Below are 8,638 nucleotides of genomic sequence, written 5' to 3'. Positions count from 1 at the left end.
CACCCCCCAGCTGCTCCTCTGTAGATTTCCCCACAAGTAGCTGTTCTCAGTCTACCTTGGCCAGATCCTGCCTTATTTTACTAAAATCCACTCTTACCCAATCCAAAACATTTTTTTGCAACTTGTCTATTTCTTTGTCCATAACAAACTTAAACTGTACCATGTTGTGGTCGCTGTCACTAAAATGCTCCCCCACCACCACCTCAGCCACCTGAATGGCTTCATTCCCCAGAATTAGGTCCAGCACTGCGCCATCCCTTGTTGGACTCTCTACATATTGACCTAAAAAGTTCTCCTGTACACATTTCAAGAAATCCACTCCATCCAAGCCCTTGACACTATGTCTATCCCAATTAATGTTGGGAAAGTTGAAATCACCTAATGTAATTACCCTATTGTTATTGTTTTTACACACCTCCGCAAATTGTGCACATATTTGCTCCTCAATTTCCCGCTGACAATCTGGGGGTCTTTAATAAACACCTAACAATGTGGCTGCCCCTTTTTTATTCCTAAGCTCTATCCATAAAACTTTATTCGATGACCCCTGCAAGATATCATCTCTCCCTACTGCAGTAACTGTCTCCTTAACTAATAATGCAATGCCTCCTCCTCTTTTACCCCCTCCCCTGTCTCGATCATCAGTAAAATGATGGACGGTGTCATCAATAGTGTTATCAAGCGGCATTTGCTTAGCAATAACCTGCTCACTGATGCCCAGTTTGGGTTGTGCCAGGGCCACTGAGCTCCTGACCTCATTACAGCCTTGGTTCAAAAATGGACAAAAGAGCTGAACTCCCGAGGTGAGATGGGAGTGACTGCCCTTGACAACAAGGCTGCATTTGACTGAGTATGGCACCAAGGAGCCCTAGTAAAACTGGAGTCAATGGGAATCGGGGGAAAACTCTCCACTGGCTGAAGTCATACCTAACACAAAGGAACATGGCTATGGTTGCTGGTGGTCAATCTTCTCTATTCTAGGATATCACTACAGGAGTTCCTCATGGGAGTGTCCTAGGCCCAACCATCTTCAACTGCTTCATCAATGACCTTCTTTCCATCATAAGGTCAGAAGTGGGAATGTTTGCTGATGATTATACAACACTCAGCACCATTCACAACTCCTTACATACCAAAGCAGTTCATCGCTAAATGGAGCAAGACATGGATAATATCCAGGCTTGAGCTGATAAGTGGCAAGTGACATTCGCACCACACAAGTGCCAGGCAATGACCATCTCCAACACGAGAGAATCTAACCATCGCCCCTTGATGTTCAATGGCATTACCATCACTGAATCCCCCACTATAGACATCCTGGGGGTTACCGTTGACCAGAAACTGAACTGGACTAGCCATATAAATACTGTGGCTACAGGAGCAGGTCAGAGGCTAGGAATCCTGCAGCAAATAACTCACCTCCGGATTCCCCAAAGCCTGTCCACCGTCTACAAGGCACAAATCAGGAGTGTGGTGGAATACTCTCCACTTGCCTGGATGAGTGTAGCTCCAAAAATACTCAAGAAGTTTGACACCATTCAAGACAAAGCAACCTGCTTGACTGGGACCCCACCCACAAACATTCACCCCCTCCACCAACAATGCACAGTGGCAGCAATGTGTACCATCTACAAGACGCAGGAACTCACCAAGGCTCCTTAGACAGCTCCTTTTAAATACACAACCGTTACCATCTAGAAGGACAAGGGCAGCAGATAGATGGGAACACCACCACCTGGAAGTTCCCCTCCAAGCCACTCACCATCCTGTCTTGGAACTATATCACTGTTCCTTCACTGTCACTGGATCAACATCCTTGAACCCCCTACCTAACAGCATTGTGGGTGTAGCTACACCACATGGACTGCAGCGGTTCAAGACAGCTCACCACCACTTTCTCAAGGGCAATTAGGGATGGGCAATAAATGCTGGCCTCGCCAACAATGCCCACAACCCATAAATGAATAAAAAAATTCTTTAGCACAGGCCTACACCTACAGATCCAATTGTATTTAGACCTAATCAGTGATTCCATTCAGGCACCATTTGCCTACCATTTAAGACTACCATATGAATCATTGCTCTTCAGATGCCATCCTATCTCCAAATTCCTTTTCCACTCAATTCTCATCACTTTCCTTAGCTCCTTTAATCTGATTTCTGTAGAAAGCCTGACCTGTAACCCTCTTGGTACCTCTGATCATTATGTCTCATGCCTCTTGTCCTCTGCAGTATTCAGTACAGTTGACCACTCACTTCTCCATTACCTTGCCTGGTCTGCTCCACCTCCATGACACTTCCCTCCTATGGTTCTGTCATTTGCTGTTTCAATGTACCAAGTTATTGTACTCAGTAACATCGAAGCTTATGGATTTTTCTTGTTTTGCTCTGGTACGGTCAGATCTTGTGCTTCACCATTTTTCTCACCTATGCTGCCCCTTTGCTGAAATCACCCTTTGGCATGCGGTCAGTTTTTATAGATTTACCATTCTGCCACAATTCTTGACCCCCTCAGCCACCATTATGCTTTTCAACTGCTTAGATATTATCTAGTCCTTAGATGAGCAAATATTTCCTTTTAACTCACTTAGCACAGCCAAAAACCATTAAATTTGGGTCTTCTGTAAAATTCTGCAACTTTGAACGTAACATATTCCCCATTTCTGGTAGCTCTCTGATTGTGTTTAAACCTCTCTGTCCTATTGAACTCAGAGCTAAGCTTCAAATCTCATGTCCTTGTCTATGTTTAACTCCAACATCATTCGCCTTTTCCTTTTTCGCCCGCTGTTGAAATTTATCCATGCCATTGTCACCTTCAGACTTGACCATTCCAATGTTTTCCTTGCCAATATCATAAGGGTTTACACATTGCAACTTCTATAAAATTCCATCAGCTAGATCCTATCCTGCATGAAGTCTTATTTCCTTACTCCCTCTCAGCTTGCTAACCTGGACTGGTATCAGTTTCAATATCCTCATTTATGAATCTACCCCTCTCCTCCTTACATCTGTAACCTTAGCCCAGTGATTTTGTATGCACTGTTTTATTTTATTTGGATTTCCTCCCTTATTTGCAGTCTCACCAAACTTATTCTGGAACATTCTATGTTGCCCTCTTTGCTTTTATGCCCCTATACCTACTTCTTCAATTTTTGACGGTCACTTGTCATCCCTTTTCCTTCATTTCTAATTTTCCAGTTACTTTTCACATCTTGTGAAGCGCTTTGGGATATTTTATGGTTAAGTGTGTTGTACTTGTAGTTGTAAGAATCAGTAGAGGTGGACACAAGATGTGATCTCAAAATTGCTAGACAACCCCATAAGAAGAATATGGGCACATTATCCCAGAAAGCCTGAGATGCAGAGTCAATCAAGGTGTTTTACGGGTGATGGGGAGTTAGTTTGGAAATTATTGATGGATATAGAGAAAACAAGAAGCTCAGATTTTTTTTAAAAATGGAGCTTACTTGGTTGGTCCAGGTGGCATACTTATGTCCTTCCTCCCTCTTTTCCCATGTTCTGCAGGGTAACAATGCTGGTTGACCACACCCTTACTTCAAGCACTAATTTTTGGATTTGGTTTTACAGTCAGTTCCTGGTCCTAAACCTTTCCATTTATCCAGGCTGAGGACCAGCAGCAATGTACACTGGTTTGGTTCTTTCATAGCCAACAAGTCCAGGAGTGGGGCTTGAACCCAGGGCCTTTTGGCTAAGAGACTGGAGAGCTACCAACTGAGCCATTCAAACTCCCATGCCATACTCCTGTCCTCAGTACTATGTATTCTGTTTGAATAGCATTGGGAATGTTCCACCTTTAAACCTGTTTCTCCAGTGAAGCCAGCCGCAGATTAAGCAATCTAACTAATTAAAACTTTTGTTGAAGTGAACAGACTGTCAGATGCATAATGTATTTGGTAATAAAATGAGAGGAAAATGATAATGGAGTAGAGGTGGACTAGACAAGTGCTATGGGGCCAATTGAAAAATCTGAAACATGCATTTGGAGGAGAAGTTAGGTTTATCCTCTCCCATTTATAGTGGCAGTATGACAAGTGCATGGGTTGAGAGGGTGGACAAGACGCAGTTTAAAGCAAGAAAATACTTTTTTAAAAAAATGCTAAGCTCCCACCTATACCTTTATTTAAAAAAGGCTGATTTACCAAAAGAACCGTATTTACCAAATATTCAGGTTTACTGGAACAGTAAGGATTAGACGATAAACCTTCCTGTGTTGTACTGATCGAACAACCTAAGCTAGTTTCTTTTAACATGTTTATGTGAATGAGAAGTTTCCTTGGAAACCAGGCAATGTAAGCTCTTGATGTTGTACATACACCTGTCCCTTAGGAGCATTCCTGCCACATGATCATATTTTTCTTAATTGGCAAATGCCCTTGAATGACTCTTTATTATGTCCTCCAATCTATCTAGGATTGCGAGCAATTTATTTTGGTCTATATTAAATGAGGAAAATGTGTGATGGATAAACCCAGGCAATGTAAGGTTGAATTATCGAAATCCACTCTTTTTGTAATTGAACTTGTAGTTTCAATCAAACCTTTTAAATCTTGTATCATGCACGCTGGGTGGGACAAAGCTTAGAAGCTGATACATTGTGGGAAAGGGTCAGAAGGGGAATTCCCCACCTCTGACTCCTCTTAGTCACACTAACGCTTGGTTCCCATTGACCCCATTTTGTATTCATAATTCCCAAAGCATCATATCACCGCAGGAAACAAAGTTGAATTTTAAAGTTGTACTGCTACAGCCATAAGTGAAAGGATACTTTGAGAGGGAAACCATTTCAAAATCTTTGTGGCTATGAACACTAATTATGCCACTATTACTTTTTTAAAAAGTGAATATTAAATGTCAGTTCTCCCCATCTGTGGTCTATTTCATGTATATGCAGGCTTCTGTATAAAGCTTGCAAACAAGAATCTGACCTGACTTGTTCCAATTTCTAGAGCTCAGTTTCCTCCTTTTACTAAAATGATTTTTCCTGAAGTTAAGTGTTGTTGGGGCTGTTGGCACTGGTCGCAGATTATAGTACAAGTGGTTAATAATGGGAATTTACAGTTCTGAAATGAGATGCCATAATAAGTAAATCAGAATCCTACCATTACTGCAGTTATTCTCCATCGGCTTAAAGGATCTGAAATACTTGAAGTCTTCCCATCATAAGTGTAGTATAAGGGTCTGGCACATGTGGGGTTATTGAGTGACTGAGTACATAGTGATAGAAGAGAACATATGCCCCGTACCCAGGGTCAGTTGAGTGTTGGACAGAGCCGTGTGTACCAGCAAGCTCCTAGATTGTACTCTTTACTGTATATTTGTAAATAGTTCTACGAATGAATTAACACTTGCAGTTAACCTACATATGACTACGAAGACATCATTAAACCAATGAAGATGTAAACAACACCCCACAACAATCAGCATTTTGTACTGATTGACTTACTGGTGTTTCTTTTCATTTCCCTTTCTCTACTTCATTTCCCCTCCAAAAATGTAAGCTTGTGATTTGTCCTTGGATCTATGGTGATGGTGATTGGTATGTACATGGTCTTAATTCACACCCCTTTTCATGAAACACCTTGTGGACTGGACAAAACTTATTCTCTTCTGACTTGACTGAGTTCTAGAAACTGCCAAATTTGAGATCTGAAATACAAATCAGCGCTGTCTATGGCCATAACATTAAGGACAGGATTTTTGGGTCTTCAGGTGGGCGTGGTAGGCATGCCTGGGAGCGGCCGGGAAACGGGCCACCGCCCGCGATCGGCCCCTGACCACAATTCACACTGGCAGGCCAATTAACGCCCAGCCAGCATGAAAGGTGGGCTGAAAAGCTCAGCGCTACTGGGGTGGGCACCGGAGGAGGCGAGTGCTGACGTCTGCACGGGCACGGGGGAGCACACAATGAAAGCTCCCTGAAAACAGGGAGCTGAAGAATTTTAAAAACAAAAATAAAGATTATGGAATTCTGAAAAAAATGTTCCCACATAGGCCTCTCTCACTTGAACATATAGATAATAAAAATTCTGTCAAAACATTTTTTTAAATTAATCTCGGAAACCTCATGACACCCGTGGATGAGGTTTCCTAAAACAACAAAAGGCTGCCTGGCCAATTTGCCCACCCACCAACCATAAGGTTGGACGGGCAGTGAAAAATTGCTTTCAAATAATACATTAAAGGACTTAATAGGCCTCTTAATTGTCAACGGGTGCGTTGCTGACTTCCCCGCACTCCCGCCGACAAAAATATCACGCGAGTGCACGACGAAGCCCGACATCATCGCGCGCTTTTTTACATTCGGGTGCGTGCTGAGTGAAAAATCCTGCTCTAAGTGTAAAAGAGGAGGCAAGATCATTTGGGACAATGGATTAAGTGATGCTAAACTTAACTGTTACAACCGAAACAACAAAATGAATATTGGTTAAACTTGGCTGCTCTACATTCCTAATTTGTAACTTGTGGAAGATCTCACCGACCACATCCCCGCCCCCCCAAAACACACATTTAAAAAGAGCAATTGATTCTCTTTTTCCCTCTGTCACCCCATTCTCTGCCCCCTCTCCACAATTGGCCTTGACATAACCAATCCCATCTCTTTACATATTCTCCAAGTTAAATGCAGTGAATCCATTGTGCTAATCATTGTTCTGTTATTGGTTGGTAGCCTACCAGGCCAGTATGTTCACCCCTGTTCACATGAAAGCAGTATAGAATCACAGAAAAACAGAAATTTACAGCACAGAAACATGCCATTCAGTCCATCATGTCTCTGCCAGCCAAAAAAAAGCTATCTAGCCTAATCCCACTTTCCAGTTCTCAATCTGTAACCTTGTAGGTTAATGCACTTCAAATACATATCCAAGCACTTTCTCAGCGCAATGAGAGTTCCTGTCTCTAACTTGCAGGTGGCACATTCTAGGCCCCCACCACCTTTCTGGGTGAAAAACATTCTCCTCAACTCCACTCTAATCCTTGATTAATCACTGTAAATATATACCCCTTGATATTGAGTGTCTGTCCCAATGGAAAAAGATCTTTCCTATCTAGGCCTCTCATTACTTAATACACCTCCATTAAAGCTCCACTCAGCCTTTGTGTTCCAAAGAAAACAACCCCAGTCTATCCAATTTTTCCTCATAGCTAAAACTCCCCATTACTTACAACATTCATGTAAATCTCCGCTGTATCCTCTCTAGGAAGAGCATATTCTTCCCTTAATGTGGTGAGCAAACAGTGGCCTAACTAGAGCTTTTATATCCCATGCCTCAGCTAATAAAGGAAAATATCCCATTTGCCTTCTTGACCACCTTATCTACCTGTCCTGCTGCGTTCAGGAATCTGAGGACATGAATTCCAAGGCCCCTCTGTTCCTTTACGCTTTTCAGTGTCCTATCATTTATTGTGCGTTCCCTTGCCTTGTTTGGTCTTTCCAATTGCATTCTCTTGCACTTGTCCAGTTGAATTCTACTTGTCAATTTTCTGCCCACCTAGCTAGTCCATTTCTGCAGTTTACAGCTTTCTTCCTTACAATCAACCATACGGCCAATTTTTGTATCACTTGCAAATTTCTTAATCTTCTAAGCTATGCGCTCCCTCTGCGGGCGGGATGGGGGGAAATCCCAAAATCGAGAGTGTGCTCTTTAGCGCATGCGCATGAAAGAGTGCACTCATCTCCCTGAGGCTAAGTGCAGCCTCAGGGAGATTGGCTCCAAATGTTAAAAACCTAAAACTAGAAAAATAAAGTTTCCCTAACATGTCTCCTCATGTGACAATGTAACATGAGTTGGAACATGTCCATAATTTTTACAAAACCTTTATTAAAATTTTAAAAATCCTACATGAAACCTCATCCCACCCAGGGATGAGGTTTCATGTTTTTTCTAATTCCCGCCAGGGCTCCTGACCTGCCCGCCAACCTTAAGATTGGACAGGCAGGTCCTTTAATTACTTAATTGACCCTGTCAATAGCCTCAATTGGTTATTGACAGGTCGGCGGGCACGCAGCTGATTTTGCTGTGCCCCCACCTTCCTGAAAATTTAAATGGGACGCGGTGGTGTCGGGAGTTCCCCCCGATGTCACCGCGCGTCATTTTACGTGTCGGCGAGCGGGCCCCGCCCCCACTCGCCGACGTGTAAAATCCTGTCCAATGAGCCAATTTTGAATCCAACTTGCTACATTCTGTTTGATCCCATGTGCTTTTACTTTTCTGACCAGTCTGCTATGTGGGACCTTGTCAAAAGCCTTGCTAAAATCCATGCAGTCTACGTCAAATTCACTATCTCATTGAGTCTCCTTGTCAGCATCTCAAAACAATCAGTCAAGTTAGTTAAACACGAACTTCCCTTAACAAATCCATGCTGGCTGTCCTTGATTAATCCAATGACTTTCTATTTGCCAATTAATACCATCCATAGAACCATAGAAAAGTTACAGCACAGAAGGAGGCCATTCGGCCCATCTTGTCCATGCCAGCCCGAGGACACCCAGGTGCCCTTTCTAATCCCACCTTCCTGCACCCGGCCCATAGCCCTACAGTTTACAGCACTTAAGGCGCAGATCCAGGTACTTTTTAAAAGAGTTTAAAGTTTCTGCCTCTACCACTAAATTGGGCAG

The sequence above is a fragment of the Cetorhinus maximus genome, chromosome 12 (assembly GCF_964194155.1).
Source record: "Cetorhinus maximus chromosome 12, sCetMax3.hap1.1, whole genome shotgun sequence".
Lineage (NCBI taxonomy): Eukaryota > Metazoa > Chordata > Chondrichthyes > Lamniformes > Cetorhinidae > Cetorhinus > Cetorhinus maximus.
This window is presented reverse-complemented; position numbering follows the sequence as displayed.